This window comes from Elephas maximus, chromosome 5, assembly GCF_024166365.1.
Source record: "Elephas maximus indicus isolate mEleMax1 chromosome 5, mEleMax1 primary haplotype, whole genome shotgun sequence".
Classification (NCBI taxonomy): Eukaryota; Metazoa; Chordata; class Mammalia; order Proboscidea; family Elephantidae; genus Elephas; species Elephas maximus.
Window position 1 is genome coordinate 59,375,158 of NC_064823.1, and position 19,885 is coordinate 59,395,042.

The following is a 19,885-nucleotide window of genomic DNA, read 5'->3' on the forward strand; positions in this document are numbered from 1 at the left end:
TCTTCTGAATCCATCTTGACTTTCTGGCAGTTCCCTGTAGATATACTACCGCAGCCACTTTTGAATGATCCTCAGCAAAATTTTACTTGCACATGATCATTAACAATATTGTTCGATAATTTTTGCATTGGTTGGATCATCTCTCTTGGGAATAGGCATAAATACAGACCTCTTCAGTCAGGTGGCCAGGTAGCTGTCTTGGCATAGACAAGTGAGCACTTCATCCATTTGCTGAAACATCTCAATTGGTATTGTGTCAATTCCCGGAACCTTGTTTTTCACCTATGCCTTCAGTGCATCTTGGACGTTTTCCTTCAGTACCATCAGTTCCTTATTATGGTTAAACATCGACCAATTCTTTTGGTGTAGTGACTCACTATGCAACGTATCTGTTGCCCTCGAATTGTTTCCAGCTCATAGAGACACTATCAGACAGAGTAGAACTGCCCTATAGGGTTTCCAAGGAGTGCCTGGTAAATTCGAACTGCTGACCTATTGGTTAGTGGCCCTGGCTCTTAACCTGTATATTGGTTTCCATACCAATATAGAGTCACTGTATTTAACTTAGAATTTCAAAAAATATAATTGTCTGCAACAATGGAGGTATAACAATTTGTTCTTATATCAAAGCTGAACTTTTTGGGGGTATTCAGACCAAATATTAGGTTACATAACAAAAGCTTTAACACATATCCAAATATATATTTTGGTAAGATGGCAGCCTACATGGCTTTCAATCCAATAGCATCCTAGCCTGCAAACAGAGAAATACATTTTTAAAAATCTATCGTAACACAATAATGCCTAGCAAAATGAGCCTGGTTCTACTGCAGCATCAAAATCCATCACAAACTAAAGTTTTATTGGGTAGGTAGTAATTTTTCCAGAAAAAAATTGGGTAAGTACCCAAAGTACATCATTTATTCTTCCTTAATTTATATACACACATACATGTAACATTTATATACTTCATATATTAAAATCTTATAACACATGTATGTATAATAGGTCCCGGGGTGGCGTAAAGGGTTTATGCTCAACTAACCTAAAGGCTGATGGTTTTAATCCATCCAGTGGTAACACAAAAGAAAGGCCTGGCAATCTGCTTCTATAAATATTACAACCAAGAATACCCTATGGAGCAGATGTACTCTGTAACACATGTTGTCGCCATGAGTTGGAATCAACTTGACAGCAAGTTAATAATGCATATAAGTATACTTAAAACAGTAAAATTTCTTCTTCCCAAAAGCACTAACAGTAAACTGAAATTATGGAAGTGAGAAAATATGATATTTAAAAAACCATTTGTGAAGTATGTGGCAGCATAATGGTGTACAATAGAAAAGGGAGTATGTGATCCACATTTTTCTCTTTCTCTTCTTTGGGTTTTTCTTAACATAATAAGAAAATAGATTATTTGAAAAGCTAGAGTCCTATCAGTATCATTTGGAGGAGCATGTTAATTTTCCCATACCCTCCCAAAGTTACAACTTTATTTGCCCAGGTGTTTTTACCATGAAGTATTTCAGTAATGCCAAAAGGCTTCCAATGCCCTCTAGCTATACAATGACCACCTGATTTCTGTGAGGACTGAGAAATAATTCAAACCTGGCACAATAAGAGTTCTCATATGTATGCAGATGCACCTGAACGTCCAAGAAGCTAAGGTTGTGTGGTGTATGTGCATGAGAGAGGACAAGGGGGAGAGCAAGAGGGGTAGGGAGGAGGAGAGGGGGAAATGGAAGGAGGAAGAGGGAGAGAGAGAACGGCTGAGACTGATCAACTGATTCTGTCTCGGGGCTAAAGCTAAAACAAAACTGCAAAATTTCCTGCTAAATTTCATAAAGCAAAATTTCAAGGGGGGACCAGAACATCTACGCAGTTCTATCTACCTGAAAGGACCCAGAGGTGCCAAGTGAAGATTCAGAGGAGAGTTACGCTTCTGTTTATAACCTGATAAATGTAAATATAACCCTTGCTGATCCATCTACCTTGGTGGCATAGGTGCCCACTAACAAATAGAAGTAAAACAAAAAATCTGATCCCATAAAACTTGTTACACTTTAGAGTCTAAGAAAACATACTGTAGGTCCTCAAAATAAGAGTAAATATTTATTCCTTTTCTCACTTTGTAACAGAGTGTACACTGTCAGCATCTAAGCATTAAAGAAGATTGGTGGGTGGGTACTTAACAAAAACACTCAGAGTCTCGAAGAGGCAGAGTCAGTCTGGAGAGGCAGGAAAGATCCATGGTCAGGGACAATTCACCACTGTCAAGAGTGGCAGCAAAAAGCTAACTACTATAACTTCGTGATAAACAGCAGTGATGAAAAGTGGCTACAACTTCCAATTGAAGGGGCTCAGCTCAGGTGAGAGTAAGCACAGCCCTGGAGATAATGGTGGTGGAGAATGACTGCTGGGAGCAGCCATGGAGAAGGGCTGGAGAGTTATGTGGACAAATGGAGATACTCCTTGAAGCCTCCTGGAAATACTGTGGGAAGAAAGAAACCTGAAAAGGGGGATTCAAGACCCTACAGGTGACCACACAGGAGTTAATGAGCTAAAGAAATGTGAATATACTAATGACCAAAAGATAGTGAAGCATGGGCACAACTGGAAAACGATATTACAAGGAGAAAATCATGAGGGATAAGAAAGCGTTCCCTTGATTTTCTTTATATTTTGATCACACACATATGCTTCCATAAAAATACATAAAAACTGAGTAGTTCTGCCTGTGACCAAAGTTTGTGTAACTGTAATCAATGTCGTATGTATTTTTTGTGACTTGCTCCTTTCATTCAACATTATGCTTTGAGGATTCATACAGGTTCATGGGTGTAGCTGGATCTCATTCATTTTCACTATTTTGTAACTATTCTACTATGTACAAATATTCTGCAACTTATCAATTCTGCTCTCACAGGCCATTTGGGTTGTTTCCAGATTATTTCGTCTTTGTTTGTTTTGCTATTACATAAAAGACTACTATAAAAAAATAAACTTACCTATCTTCTGAGGCATATGAGCAAGAATTTCTATAGTGTAGACACCTAGCGGAACTGCTGAGCAAAAGGGTATGCTCATGTTCAATTTCAATTTCCCAATTCAGTTGTACCACTTTACACCGCTACTAGCAGTGTATAGGAGTTTCTGTTGCTTCACATCCTTGCCAACATTGGAATAATTGATCACTGATTATAGCTACAGGTTGGATTCAAGGCTCAGCAGAACTCAGTGGGAACAATTTGGCTTTGGCTGCTGACCTCTACCATGCCATCAAAGTTGAAGCTCACAATATATCATTATAGATGGAAAGAGAGAGAAGTAAAGTATGGAGGATTAGGGGAAAAGAAAACCAATTTGATAAATTCACCTTATTCAAATTGCTATGACTTTTTACATAGTTTATATAATGCTACACAGCCACGCTCTTATCACTTCAACCCATCAGTGTTAACAGATATCCAGCAGTTTGTTTAAACTATTCTGTATCCCTTGTAAATTTTTTGAGACATCAACACAGCTTATGAAAATATTCAGGAATGTATTACTGTTATACTATGCCATGACTAAGTTTTTATGTGATATTCCAGGGGTTCTCACACTAGACTCCCATATAATTCCTCAAGCTCAATACAGGTGTTCTGTCACTATCATCACATTATTTTCTATGTTTTCAGGAACAACTAAATTGAATTTCTAAAAGTTTCTCAATATTAAATAACACTCTCAGCACCTTCTTAAATGACTTGCACCTGCTACTTACTGCTTCCACTAGAGTCTTGTGTGGGTTGCCATACAGGTAGAGATTTAATTTTCTACATCTTCATATACTGTAATTAAATTAATCAAGTTTAAGAACTATTCTGGTAAGTTCAAAACACTTGGCTTTTTAATTTTTAGTCTGAGATGCTCACCACACCCTCACTTAATGTTAACTTTGCTCACCTATAAAATTCATATACTGGCTTCAAAGCATTTAGGGAAACAAGGAGGTCAAAAGAAACACTGGGTGTGAAAATGCTTTTAAGTGTAAACCATTTTATAAATAGCAGGTATAACTGACAATAGCCTTTCATTTTATCTTACAAATACGGGACTATAATAGTCATGGAAAATCAATAGACAATTCCAAAAAGTCATTTCATCTATCATTTTTACTTCCTCCACACCATCTTTTTTTTTTTAAACTAAGCTTGTTAACTAGACTAAAATTTATTTAAATATCATTTCTTGCCCCCATATAGTTTCTAACAAATTTCCTGAAAGGAAGAGCAAGGAAAAGGTAAAAAGTTAATCTACGAACTGCATAACTCATCCTTAAGTAATCTAAAAATAACTGTTTTTATAATGAAGTGATCTAAAAATTCGTGCCATCCCAGCATGACATTATAACAAATGAGAAAGTCTATTAGACTCTAACTTAAATCAAGAAGTATACAGATTTCAACCTAACACAACCACAGATGCACAAGCAACAGAAGACAAGCTAGATAACAAAAAATAAATAAATAAAACAAGGACCCTCTAATAATTAAGCACTTACACTCATCAAAAACAGAAAACCTACAGAGTGGGGGGGAAATCATTGGGAATGATATGTCTGAAAAGGGTCTAATCTCTAAATTATATAGAAAACTTTAACAACTCAACAATATAAGACAAACAACCTAATTTTAAAACACGCAAAAGACATTCCCCAAAGTGGTGAAAACACTTCACGAAGGAATACATTCAAAAGCACAAGAAACACATAAAAAGACGCTCAAAATCATTAGCCATCAGGGCAATGCAAATCAAAACTACAATGAAATAACATTTCAACCCTGTAAAAATGGCATGGGTAAAAAAAAGTGCCAACAAGGTAGGGGGAGATTGGAACCCTACTCCACTGCTGGTGGGATTGTAATTGGTTCAACCACTGTGGAAAACAATATGGCACTTCCTCAAAAAGCTAGAAATAGGAATACCCTATCATCCAGCAATTCCACTCCTAGGCAGGCATATGCCCTACAGAGCTAAAACTACTGACACCAACAGAAATATGCACACCTATGTTTATTGACAGACATGACATGTCTGTTAGTTTGTTGTACCACAGTGCCTTGCGTGTTGACATTATATTGGAAGCTTTGCCACCAGTATTTCAAATACCAACAGGGTCACCTTGGTGGACAGGTTTCAGCAGAGCTTCCAGACTAAGACAGGCGAAAAAGAGTGGCCTGGCAGTCTACTTCTGAAAAACTTGGCTAGTGAAAACCTTATGAGTAGCAGTGGAACATTGTCTGATACAGTGCCGAGAGATGAGCCCCTCAGGTTGGAAGGCACTCAAAAAATGGCTGGAGAAGAGATGCCTCCTCATAACAGAGTCGATCTTAATTACACGGATGGAGTCAAGCTTTCAGGATCTTCATTTGCTGATGTGGCACAGCTCAAAATGAGAAGAAACAGCTGCAAACATCCATAAATAACTGGAACGTGGAATGTACGAAGTATGAATCTCGGAAGGCTGTAAGTTGTCAAAACATGAAATGGAACACATAAACATCGACATCTAGGCATTAGTGAGCTGAAATGGACTGCTTCTAGCCATTTTGAATTGTATGATCATATAGTCTACTACGCCAGGAATGACAAATTGAAGAGAAATGGTGTTGAGTTTATCATCAAAAAGAACAGCTCAAGATCTATCCTGAAGTACAACACTGTCAGTGATATAATAATATCCATGTGCCTACAAGGAACACTAGTTAATAGAAGTACTATCCAAATTTATGTACTAAGGCCAAAGATGAAGAAATTGAAGATTTTTACCAACTTCTGCAGTCTGAAATTAATCAAATATGCAATCAGGACACATTGGTAATTACTGGTGATTGGAATGCAAAATGTGGAAACAAAGAAGGATGATTGGTAGTTGGAAAATATGGCCTTGGTAATAAAAATGATGCCTGAGATCAGATGACAGAATTTTGCAAAACCAATGGCGTCTTCACTGCAAACACCTTTTTTCAACAACATTAATGGTTACTATTCATGTGGACCTCGCCAGATGGAATACACAGCAATCAAATTGACTACGTCTGTGGAAGGAGACAAGGGTAAAGCTCAATATCATCAGTCAGAATAAAGCCAGGGGCTGACTGCAGAAAAGACCATCCATTGCTCATAAGCAAGTTCAAGTCGAACTCGAAGAAAATTTGAACAAGTCCACAAGACCTAAAGTATGACCTTGAGTATATCCGCCCTGAATTTAGAGACCATCCCCAGAATAGATTTGACAAATTAAACACTAATAACCAAAGACAAGATGAGTTGCGGAATGGCATCGAGGACATCAGACCTGAAGAAAGCAAGAGGTCATTAAAAAGAAAGAAAAGACCAAAATGGATGCCAGAAAAGACACTGAAACTAGCTCTTAAATGCAGAGTAGCTAAAGTGAAAGGAAGAAATGATGAAGTAAAAAAGCTGACAGAAGATTTCAAAGGGCAGCTCGAGAACACAACGTAAAGTATCATAATGACATGAGAGAAAAAGAAAAGTGAAGAGCACGCTCAGCATTTCTCAGGCTGAAAGAACTGAAGAAAAAAACTAAAGCTTGGAGCTGCAATAGCAAAGGGTTCTACGTGGAAAATATTAAATCAGGTAAGAAGCATTAAAAGATGGAAGAAATAGCCACTATACCGGAAAGAGGAAACCCTGGTGGTGTAGCGGTTAAGTGCTACAGCTGCTAACCAAAAGGTCAGCAGTTCGAATCTGCCAGGGTGGAAGCTCTATGGGGCAATTCTATTCTGCCTTGACATGTGCCAGAACACTTAACTGTGCTCATGGGCTTAGACTAAGAGGCAGTCGTTTGAACAGAACAAGGGGATACTGTGTGATTTAAAGTTAGGAAAGGTGTGCTTCAGGGTCATATCCTTTTACCACACATATTCAATCTCTATACTCAGCAAATAATCCAAGAAGCTGGACTATATAAAGAAGAACAGGGCATCAGGATGGGAGGAAGACTTATTGACAACCTTCAATATGCAGATGACACAACCTTGCTTGCTGAAAGTGAAGAAGATTTGAAGCACTTACTGTTGAAGATCAAAGACCACAGCCTTCAGCATGGATTACACTGCAACATAAAGCAAAATCCTCACAACTGGACCAACATCATGACAAACAGAGAAAATACTGAAGTTGTCAAGGATTTTGTTTCACTTGGATCTACAATTAACCTCCATGGATGCAGCAGTCAAGAAACCAAAAGACGCATTGCATTAGGCAAATCTGCCTTAAAAGGCCTCTTTAAAGTATTAAAAGCAAACATGTCACTTGAAGGACTAAAGTGCACCTGACCCAAGCCATGGTGTTTTCAATCACCTCATATGCATGTGAAAGCTTGACAGTGAATAAGGAAAACACAAGAAGAACTGATGCCTTTGAATTATAATGTTGGTGAAGAATATTAAACATAACACGGACTGCCAGAAGAAAAAACAAATCTTTCTTGGAAGAGGTACAGCCAGAATGCTCATTAGAACCAGGGATGGTGACACTTCATCCCACATACTTTTGACATGTTATCAGGAGAGACCAGTCCCTGGAGAAGGACATCATGTTTGGTAAAGTACAGGGTCAGTGAAAAAGAGGAAGACCCTCAACAAGATGGATTGACACAGTGGCTGTAACAACGGGCTCAAAGACAGCAGCGATTGTGAGGATGGCCCAAGACCAGGCAGCGTTTTATTCTCATGTACACAGGGTCGCTACGAGTTGGAATTGACTTAATGACACCTCACAATAACATGTTCATTCCAGCATTATTCACAATAGTAAAAAGATGGAAACAACCTAACTGCCCATCAACAGATAAACTTATATACACACAATGGAATACTATGCAGCCATAAAGAATAACAGTGAGTTCTCAAAATATACTATGCAGATGAATCTGGAGGACATTATGCTGAGTGAAATTAGCCAAACACAAAAGGGCAAATACTGTATGATTTCACTATTATGAAAATACAAGAATAGGTATACATGCAGAAAGGAACATTATTTGGTGGTTACCGGGGATGGCAGCAAGAGGGAGGGTGATCACTTTCTAGATACTAAACACTTGTTAGTTTTGGTGATGGATGAGACAATACCGAATAAGAGTGAAGTCAACACAGCTTGACCAAGATAAAAGATGACACTAAAAAGTATACAATAATAGGGGACAACTTTGGTGAAAGTCACAACATATACAATTTTCTAAGAACAGTAATAACAACCAAAAAACATGTGTGATTACACAGGTAGATATGTACACTGATATACACATAGGTGGAAGACCTGGCAGCGCAGAGGTTAAGTGCTATGGCTGCTAACTGAAAGTTCTGCAGTTCGAATCCACCAGGCGCTCTTTGGAAACTCAATGGAGCAGTTCTACTCTGTCCTATAGGGTCACTATGAGTCGGAATCGACCTGACGGCAACAGGTTTTTTTAAATATGCATAGGTAGGCACACATGAATATACAGGTGCACATATATAGGTGTTTCTGTAGGCAAATGTATACACGTGTTTGTGTGTGCTGCATACATATTTATATATAAAATAAAGCCCATGGGGGGGCATAGTTATGGATACTTCCTAGACATAACCAAATACCTCACAGGATTGGGTTACTAGGTTTGAGGGCTTAGGACTATTGTCTGGGGGGCAACTCAGTCAACTGGCAATACATAGTCCATAAAGATAATGTTCTATATCCTAGTTTGGTGAGCAGCGTCTGGAGTCGGCCTCACCTACCTTAAGATCAGAGGAACTAGGTGGATGGTACCCGGCTACTACTAGCAAACGTTCCAACCAGGGACACAACAGATGGTCCCAGATAGAATGAGAAAAAAACGTAGAACAAAACTCAAATTCGCCCTGGGATTCCCTTTACACTTGGAACTCAAACCACTCCCAGTGGTCCGATCAACCAAAAGACAGAGTGGCTCATAAATAATATCACCCGTGAGTACTGTGCTCCTCTAAACAATCATCTATATGAAACCTAACAGTCAACATTTACCCCAGACCAAAGACGAGAAGGTAACGGGGAAAAGAAAGCTAGATTAACGGAAACAGAACAACCAGAATGGAAATAATGAGGATGCTGACACATTATGAAAAATGTAACCAGTGACAGTAAATAGTATATATAAAAAAAACAAAACCAAACCCAGTGCCGTCGAGTCAATTTCGACTCATAGCAGCCCTATAGGACAGAGTAGAACTGCCCCACAGAGCTTCCAAGTAGCGCCTGGCAGATTCAAACTGCCGACCCTTTGGTTAGCAGCCATAGCACTTAACCACTATGCCACCAGGGTTTCCAAATAGATATTATTAAATGAGAACATAATTTGCTATGTAAGTTTCCTCCAAAATTTTGAGAGGGCTTTTGAGACAGGTTAAATCTTCATTTGAAATCTATACATTTTTTAAAAAATATATATTTTATTATGATTTTGGAGGAAATCAACATAGCATGGGTTTATACTAAAAGAACACACATTCCTAAATATTTGTCTTATCTCTTCATCAGAGTTACAAAAGTGAGGAAAAAAATGGACTGAAACGAGAATAGTATACTAAAATTAAGGCTTCCCTTTCCTGTTTTTGCCTATCGATACAGCCTTGTCTTCCATGGAGGGAATGGAGCTGCTGCCCTCCGGTTTAGATGCGTTATATTTGGAAGCCTTCTTCACTACTGTGCTACTTCTCAGACTTTTAGAGATACATGTGAGTAGTGAAGTGAAATCACCTATTTTTAGAAAAAAAAGTCATATACTATATAATAGAGTTTTCAGAGTCAGAAAGAACTGGGTTCCAATCCTACCTCCCATGCTTTCCAAGGTGTATGATTCTCAGGCATGGTTATTTAAACTCCCTGAATATCTGTTTCCTTGTCTATTTAGAATAGGGACAATAATAACCAGAATTACTGCAAGGACTAAATATCCATGCACAATGTTATTCAAGTTACCATTAACTGTAAAGTAAGAGAGTAGATGCCTTCAGGGAGAATTGTGAAAAGATGCTGAAGGTATTTTAACGTTTTGTGATACAAGTTCCCTTTTACTTCCAAACATTTGAGGTTTCTTTTAAAATGGGAAAGTTTTTCCTCAAATTGTATAAAAAGAAGAGTTTTCTGATATATTTCAGCAACAGATGGAAGACAGAAGATAAAGAAAATGCTGAAGTGAAAAAAAAAAACAACTCCTAATGATAGCTAATTGCCTGAAATGTAACAGACTGACATATGAACAAGGGGGGAAAATAACAAGGAAACAAAGGGGGAAGGGAATAGTGAGAGGAATAAGAAGGTGGGTAGAGAGAGGGAAATAGAGAAGGGATTGCTGAGCATGCATGAGCCCGGGCTGGGTGGGTAATTCAGAGAGCTGGCCACCAGGTTATCCCAGTCAGCCTGCTTGCTTAAGTGCCAACATGGAGAAATGAGCAGCCTTTCTGTGATTATGAGGATAGAAGGACAATCAATGTACAACTGGCCATCGGTGTGTACTACATGTCTTAGGGTGTGTGTAAACCAGTGTTCCATCTGAGATATGCTTTATGTCTCAAGAAGCATCAGTTAATACCACTGGCTATATTAAGGTTAATAAACAGAAATGTATGTATGTCACAGAAAGTATTTTATTAAAATCTAACCAAAATGAAAGACTTATTCCCTGCTTGTGTGCAACTCATGTCATCTGGACCATTATGAAATTGAAACCATGTCAGCATAAATATCACATTTCCTTTCTACTAGAGAGAACATGCAGTAGAAGAAGAGCTACAAATTGACCACAAAATCAGCTCTCCAAGTTAAGAACATATGGCTTCAGTGGCATATTTTAAATTCATTTTGTGCTTTGGAAGCTGCACCAATCTACTTTGGAGCACAACAGCAGAAGAAAACCAAATCATTCCAAATGATTGGTTATCTGTTTCTACCAAAAAGAACTTATAAAACTTATACTGGACGGATTAATAAGTAACTCAAAAGACTGTATGTATTGTACGTCAGCTCATTTACAACAAGTAAACAGACCAAAAAAAAATCTACACATTCAAAGAAACCTGAATTACTTCAGTAGAATGGTGTGTCCTAGGTCACCACACTTGCTTTCTCTATTATTGTCAACTTAAATTTGCCAACAAGCCTCTAACAATAAACAGAAATAAATTTTAGGGTTAGTAAGCAAAACTACTACTGGGAATAATGATATATTAATTGGCAGATGAAATTAAAAAGGATGTAGAGATGAGGTAGGAAACAGACTTGTAGTGAATCTTACATACAGAAAAAATAAGTATTTACCTGGAGAATTAATATATGAAATCACATATTGAATTATGTTCCAGCTATATACTATGCAGTTACAATTGTCTTTATATTAAAGCAGGAAAATAAAAAAGCATCACTGAAAAATGGAGGACTAATATGAATAACCTACTTAGAATTTTAGTACAGATACTAGATACCGGTGCATACTTTTCCAAGTCATAATGCAAGAACAACCTAAGTATTAACTAAAAGGTATAATTTACCCTTTGTGTATTTCAAGGCAGGGCTATGAAACAAAATCTCAATGAACTTTAGTTTAATTCTTACCAAAGACATACCAGTGTACTAACAAAGGGCAAAATGACCCAAAGGGGAAAAAATTCCTATATTTTCTAAAGGCAAAATCATTTGCCTTGAGTTAAACAGGAAAAGAAAACAAACTATTTACTGTGACTAAGTGTATAACAAAAAATTAAAACTGCAAATGATGTATCTTTATAAACTTTCATATATATAAAAAAAAATATATATTCCCCCACAAATATAGAAACACAGAACTATATTTATGAGGTATGTCCATTCAGAGCCAACCAATCTATTCTCTTTTACATCATGAACAAGTAATCAATTGGTGTATATGTATTAAGTTCTAATGACACTCAAAAATACTGAGAAATTTCCTTTCCTGCTTCAAATACCAGAACTTGATACCACAGCAACAAGCTTGAGTCCCTTAATCAAGTAGCTTAAAATAGAGATGAAAATAAAGGCTGCCAGTCAGTTAGACTCATTTCTCCCCTGGATGAGACTTACAGAAATGGGGACCCCAGATATAACAGTCACTCCCTGCTGGCCTGGCAGTTCCTTGCCACTTTTCCTGCTAAGTAAGGTCATGCGCAGGTATGTAAGGAAAGGCATGGGTCTGTGTATTAGTGGTGTGTGGGAGAACTGAAGTATAACTGGCTTTGGAATGCAAGACAATGATAAAAACCAACTGGGGTACCAGAATGTGAGGATATTAAAATATGTTTTTAACTGCTTCCAAGTATGGAATTATTTAGAATAGAGGATTCTTTGGGTCCATTTTGAGATTCTGCTATCTTCAGCGCTCATCCCAAATAATAAAAGACTCCTCCTATCACCGCTTTCAGTGACTTGCCTCTATGATTTAAAGGTTCTGATTAGGTCTCTTCTAACATAGGTAATAGAGGCAGCCTCCTGTTTACAGCAATTTCAACGGGCATGCCAAGTTAAATGGAAACCCCGATGACGTAGTGGTTAAGAGTTTGGCCGCTAGCCAAGAGGTTGGCAGTTCACATCCACCAGGTGCTCCTTGAAACCCTATGGGGCAGTTCTACTCGGTCCTATAGGGTCACTGTGAGTCAGAATCAACTCGATAGCAACAGGTTTGGTTTTCGTTTTGGCCAAGTTAAAACCAGCAACAATGCCCTACCATGCTCCAACACCTAAATCTCCTTTAGCAAGAAACATGAACTTTTATCCCACAGAGATAAAATTTTAAGTGCACAATAGATTGAGAGGTAGCACACAAAATTAAATTTGTACAACCGGAACACAAGATGAAAACGACTTCACAAAAAACTGAGAAAGGGAAAGAATGACCAAAGAGTGCTGAAATACTTGATAAATAAATTCCTTAAGAATCATATTATTAACAAGTAAATAAATCAAACCATAAAAATGCTTTCTGGTTTCTGAATAGAAAAGAGCTTTCTGGGTTTCAAATCAGAGAAAGAAAATATTGATTAGATTTAGCAATAAAAATATTTCAAAACATACTTATATCACAGAATAAGTAAAATAATATTAGTCAAAAGCCTGTGAAAACAGTTGCAACTAACAGGATTTTAAAGAATCAAGCTCCTTTGATATTTAATTTTGGGTTTTTAATTACTCATGAACTGGAATCTTCTAAACCAATAAGAAATATAGCTTCTAACAAAATAATCAGTATATAAATAAAATGCTAATAACTAATAACTCACCCAGATTCCGGTTCATGAGTAATTAAAAACCCAAACTTAAATATCACTTTCCTCTATCATACCAGCAAAGACTGAAAAATCGTCTCTATGCAAGGGAAGATTAAAAAAAAAGATGAATAATGTCACATATTAGAAGTAAAAAGTATCAGTCCAATGGAAAATGTTCACTATGGAGTAATCAGACTTTCTCCTTTGATTGGGGAAGTGGGTAGAGAGGAGCACTTGGATTTTGGTTTGATGGAGGAGGAAAGAGGAAGGTACAGAAACAGGCCAAGGCCGAGAACAACTGTCAGCTATTTGCTCAAAAACCGTTTCTTTCATCCTTCAAACAAACGAACTCATTGCCTTCGAGTTGACTGCAACTCATAGTGACCCTATAGGACTGAGCAGAAATGTCCCATAGAGTTTCCAAGCAGTGGCTAGTAGATTCGAATTGCTGACTTTTTTGGTTAGCAGCTGAACTCTTAGCCACTGCACCACCAGGGCTCCTTAAATGTACCAGGGACCTGGCTTCAATTATCTGTCATGTTCTAGCAAAAGCAGAATGGTAATGGGGCATAAATCTGATTGTACTACCAAACAGAATGGGGGGAAGGAGAGCCAGAAAGGAATCTGCCATTAGGAAAAAAAAAAAACAACATATTTTAACTACGGTTAAGAAGGGGAAAGTACTCCATCTCAGTTGAGCACAATAATGGCTAACTTTAACTCTCAAGAATTGTGAAATAGTACAAAGGAGTCCAATAATAATACAAAACACAGAGATAACAACCAATTAAGCTTGGTGCAATATGCAGAATTTAAAAAACAGAGTAATTATCATCAGGACAGAAAAAGCCACAGTAAGAAAATATTGGCTTCACAAATATGTTTTTGTTTTTATTCAAATCTTAACTAGCTACTGTAAAAAATGACATTTGGCAAGCTACTTCACCTTTTGTCTCTCATTTGCCCACCTATGAAATGAGAGAGTTGAAGCAGACGAACTTCAAGGTTCCATGTCCATAATTCATTTATTTTTCTCAGGTTATATGAATCCTACGCCATCCACAGCTATAGAAAAACTGTGATTGGCAAGCCAAGCTGCTAAGAATAATAAAACTTTATTTTCAGGTAAAAACTTCTATCCTCCACTTCAATCTCAACATTCTTTGGCCTCTATTTGTTGGTGGCGTTCGTATTTTTTTGTTTGTTTTTGCTGTAATCATTTAACATTAAGGCAAGCCGGGGTTTCTCTCATCACTGTCTGAGGGAAACTAAGTACATTTCTGTGTCCATAACTGAAGGACACAGTTTTAGATCTGCCTCCCTGCCCTTAGTTTTAGGTGCTAGCCCATTATAATATTCGATATGCCAGTGAAATTGACACAATTTATCCCTATAATTCTTTAATGGAGGCACCTTCCCCATATATATTATACTACAGGATAGCTATGAGAGCAAAATATATCTGAAAAGAAATTACAAATTGAATTATGGCCCATTCCAAGCAAACTAAAAGATTACCAAATTTTCCTATGAAAATACCAACCTTGTTTTCATTCCTAAGACAGCTACAATTCAAGGTTAAACAAACAAAAAAGTCATACTCAATGTCTGGAAGAGGTTCATAAGGCTTAAAAAGTGCAAAGTCTTAGTAGGGTACACTAAAAAGTAAAAATATTCAAAATTTAAAAATTACTCTAAATTGTATATTACATTTGCTTCCAGTACACAAAATACTGATATACAAAGTACTTATAATAGGTTAAAAAAAAAAAAAAGACATTTTTTTATTGAGTAGTAGAGCTGAAAGAAACAGCTGCTATTTCTTAACTACTTTTTAAACACTGACTTCCTTTTCTTTCAACATTTCTATTTCGAGAGGCAAATTCTTCTTCTGTCTAAAATGGAATATCACCTTTCAAGTCTGAGAATTTTTAAGCCATGATTTTCTATTATTTCCTTCAATTCTTAACTCTCTCTGCCACTGTAAAGAAAATGAGGAGGTATACATTTGTCAGTAACATCCAGAATGATTCCACTCTAATTCTCCAGGATACCTAAGGATAGATCTATTCCCTGCTGAAATTCTCACTGAGCCTTTTAGAAGGTGTAACATTGTCTTTAGAGTCCCTGGGTTCCAAACAACTAACACACTCTGCTGCGAAGGAAAGACTGGAGGTTCAAGTTCACCCAGAGGTACCTTGGAAGAAAAGCCAGCAATCTACTTTCAAAAAATCAGCCACCGAAAACCCTATGGAGCACAGTTCTACTCCAAAACACACAGGGTTACCATGAGTCAGAATTGATTACATGGCAGCTGGTACTGGGTAAACGCTGTCTTCAGCGTGCTAGGGCATCATTTAACACAGCAGTCCACACGGGAGCAACAACTAGCTGATTCTGGTGACAAATTTAATCAGAACAATTAAACAACCAACATTTGTGAGTTATATATCCCAAATTTTCTTTGCTACCCCATATAATTTGGGGCTTTCGTTATTCAAATAAATTTGTAAATTGAACAAATGCCTACTTCTGTGGATAAACACACACACACACATATCTTAGGGTGATTGGTGCCAGAAAAATAATCAAAAAAAAAAAAAAATTGGAAATCCTAGTGGCATAGTGGTTAAGAGCTATGGCTGCTAATCAAAAGGTTGGCAGTTCAAATCCACCAGAAGCATCTTGAAAACTCTATAGGGCAGTTCTACTTTGTCCTATAGGGTCGCTATGAGTCAGAACCAACTTGATGGCAATGGGTTTTGGTTTTTTGGTACTATCCTCAAAGCATTTACCATCTACTTCAGAAATTTTCTTTCAATCCAATTAATAAAAGCTTAAAAACATAGTAAACAAAAGAGGTTATAAAGCAGAATGTGGGTTTAAAATAAATATGATAAAATTTTAGCTTAGTTCAAATTTTTGAGAACCTGTCGATTTAATTTTAAAAAGCTGGCCACTAGTAGCTTACCATCTAGTGTGGAAAAAGAAGCACAAAACCCTACGTCATCAAGCTTTGCAAAGTGCTGTGACGTTGGCTTATTCAGAAGACTAAACCACAGATGCTGACAGTGGACATGCAGGGGTCCTAAAGAGGGATGTCACTACTGAGGCTGGGAGGCCAAGACTAGGAAAAAGAACTTTCAAGACAGAGAGAAAAGCATAAACAATTTTCAAGAGGAGTAAAACACTATGCATTGTTTTGAGAAACACCAGAATGTTGCAAGAGCATAAAATGGAAGGGGTAAGACAGATGTGAGGAAAACTGCCTACAGGGAATGGCAGGAGATGAATGTAGAAGGAAAGGAGCAGTTACAGCAAGAAAAGACACCCTGTCAAGAAGCTTGAGCTTTATCTATGAGCAACAGAGAGCGACCAATAGTAGGGTTTTAGCAGAAAAGCGACATGGCCATCAGGGTGGGCGATCCCTCTAAGGGCAGTGTACCATGTGGATTGGTAGTACAGCAAGTCAGATTTGAGGCAGTGAGACCTGTGAGAAGGTTCACGTTAACATTTCAAGCTAAGTTCACTTAACTTTGCTTCAGTAGATATTTAACATATAAAATTCCTGCATATAAAATGTTATATATAAATAGAAGTACCCAGTATATGGACTGAATGTAAAACCAGAAATAATATTGGGACGGTATTTCAACTGACCTTCAACTAAAATACATCTTCATTTTGGACTTTATCAGCCAATATCAATTATCTATTTCCTATCTTGATTGAAAGGACAGCTTTCTTCAGTTTCTTTTAATTGTGGTGATTTTATTTGTCCCTCATATCTTGCCCAAAATTTCTACAGGGTATTTCTGAAACTAAATGCCAGAAGGAAGAAAAATAAAACCAATGAAAAAGGGGACAAAAAAGCAATATCATATAACGATTTATGCAATACATAGTTAAAAAAAATGCAAGATATTGAAGAACTAAAATTACAAACTTAATCATGAGCTATCACCCAACGGCAGTATCAAAGAAAAAAATCATTGATGAAATTACTCTGTCAGGTTCTTTAACTAGGAAATGCTCATTTCAGATCAACTATAGTTGCATTTTCAAAATAAACAGATTATCAAAAGTCTAAATCAAACTCTTTAATAAACTGACAGGCAGAACTTGAAAAAAGTAAACACAAAATGTTTGATTCAGAGGATAAAACAAGAATCAAATGAATGTTAAAATATTTTAAATTTAGGTATCAATTGGATTAACCTTCCAACATTTCTGAGTTGCTACACATTAATAAAGTTCATTTGAAATATTTTGCGTGATTTAAAAAATTATATAGACATCCATTAAAAGCGATATTATACAATTGTTAGATGCATTTTAAATTATGTACTTTCCATTAAGACCTCTTCCACCTGCTATTTTATATGAGGCTTATCACTTTAGAATGAGTTGGTTCCTGCATATTAGCCCTAAACACAAAATCTGTGCCAGAATATTAGCTTTTTCTTACATCTCTACTGGCTTACAGTTTAAGCTGTACAGCAACTTTATTATTACTTTTGTTTTTTAACTGAAACATGTAGTACAGAAAACCCTTAGGAGCTATAATCACCATCTACAGCCTAACCCCAAATTTTTAAATATCATGCTAAAGCCTATAGTTCAACAATTAAAAAAAAAAAGTAAACTTTCACTATGTCAGTAGATAAGTTCCATCTAGTAAATACCTCACGTCCAATGCAGCAACATATCTTATTTTCCAAGTCATGTGTATTAACCACAGCATGTAAGTATATAAATTTCATGGACGTTTTAAATCAGAAAATACATATAAAACAATCTCTTTCCTATCCCCTTCGGCACCCTTAGTTTTAATGATAATCGGGGACATGAAGAACAGTGATGAATGAACACACTACAGCACCATGAGCACACAGAGAAACCTGTTGAAAAGTGGTATGCATGATGAAAGGAAAATAATCTATTAATGTGTAGCAAGAGATTTAATTTTATGTACTTAACAGGGAGTCACATTTTGTAAGGAACCCATTGCAAATCGCTTGGACAAGCGGAACGCTTCTCTGAAGAGCCTACGTGTTTTGCACCTTGGATTAAGAAGATTGGTCCTGCCTCTGATCCCTCCTGGTCCTCTCTATGCCCAAAGGTAATCACTGCACTTCAGTGCACTGTCAAATGGACATTGATTTTCTTTTAAGAGGCTCTCTGTCACCCACCTTCAAAGCTTCCTTCTGTCTTTTGACTCTGTCTTTTTGGTTTTGTTTTTTTTTTTTACTATATCTTCATATGTTCATCTGAATTTTCCTCCTACATTTCACTTCTAGATAATTCACTATTATACACTTACTGGTATTAATGTTTGAATACCAATATAAAAGTAAATATGAATTTACCAATTAGAATATTTTGAGTTTGACAGAATGAAGAGACAGAAACTTAAGTGCCACCAGGGCTCCAATGATAGGCTACAATATGAAATTAATGTTGCAAATCCATTCCTACCACCCACATAACTGAAGTGTATGGCAACTGCACACAGCATTCTTAACGGCAGGACACAAAACCACACTGCCACCAAGGACACTCTGAAACAGCAGGCAGCTGCCCCTTAATAGCTTTAACATGCCACACGGCTCTTTGCTTACTGATGCAGAGCAGCCAACAGGGAGATGGAGTTTATGAGTAAAAGCGACACTCAACTGACTAATTACTTACCTTCTCACTTATGGCAGGCTTGCTCCTTTAACTTTTTGCTTCCTCTCTTGTCATAACTCAGCGCCAAATGGTTATGTTTCAGCAGAAGTTTCAACCTGACAGTTAAAAAGAGTTTTTTTTAAGGGGGAAAAAAATTGGAAATTAAAGTTCCCTCCACTGCAGTCTTTCTTTGCTTGCCCTTTGCGTGCGTGTTTCTCTCTCTGTTTTCCCTCTCTGCAGGACAGCTACGTAGTAGTCTATAAATATTGACCCTGACACTAGCTCAGTGCTTTACTTGCTCATGGCACAGGTCTGTGTTACTGAACACCGTGGTAATACTCCAGCGAAGTTCTCAGCTGCTCAGACAAAGCTGTGGATTGGCTTCCGACCCAGCAACCCTGTGCCTGCCTGGAAATACCATTTCACTGCCAGCTTTACAGATGCTACGGGCCTTTCCTGAGGCCCAAATCAGGCACAGAAGGGCAATTATGAGGTTTGTCTGAAGAAATACAGCATTCCTCAAGCAGGTGGACAAAAGGGGGGCTGGCTCAGAGTAGGAGACAAGAAAGCAAATACTGCTTATGTCTTGGCTGGACAACATAATCTCAAACCCTTTATAAAAGTCATAAATAAATAGCATTCAAGCAAGCTTTCTAAAACTTAATTACTTCATATTACGAATGACCAAAAGATGTAGAAAAGCATTCTTGTAATTTTTCAAAAATATTGCTCCTCATTGAAAAAAGCTGCAGTGACTAACTGGCCACAAATAAATGTTTGAAAAAATGTAAATTCACTTCCAAAATGATAGAAATGCAATGGAAAGTATAATATTAATCAGATCAAATTAAGCATTCAGTGAAAGAAGCTAAAAAACGATCTGAAAATTATGCAAATTA

The 19,885-nt window shown here is 37.2% G+C and overlaps 2 protein-coding genes across 16 annotated transcripts in view; both read right to left on the reverse strand.

Annotated features, from left to right (window-relative positions):
• Positions 1-19,885, reverse strand: part of PDLIM5 (PDZ and LIM domain 5) — a 1,027,106-nt gene that overhangs the window by 295,232 nt on the left and 711,989 nt on the right. The gene's annotated exons all lie outside the window — the stretch shown is intronic.
• BMPR1B (bone morphogenetic protein receptor type 1B) overlaps positions 1-19,885 on the reverse strand; it is a 531,312-nt gene that overhangs the window by 196,614 nt on the left and 314,813 nt on the right. For 8 of the 15 annotated variants that reach the window (XM_049885693.1, XM_049885684.1, XM_049885688.1 and 5 more), the window contains one exon: positions 19,008-19,102. The exons of 6 other annotated variants lie outside the window; for them this stretch is intronic. The gene's annotated coding sequence lies outside the window, so the exon portion shown is untranslated. Of the gene's footprint in view, positions 1-16,976; positions 17,138-19,007; positions 19,103-19,885 lie in introns of all 15 variants that reach the window. One more of the 15 variants, XM_049885686.1, reaches the window with a different exon arrangement.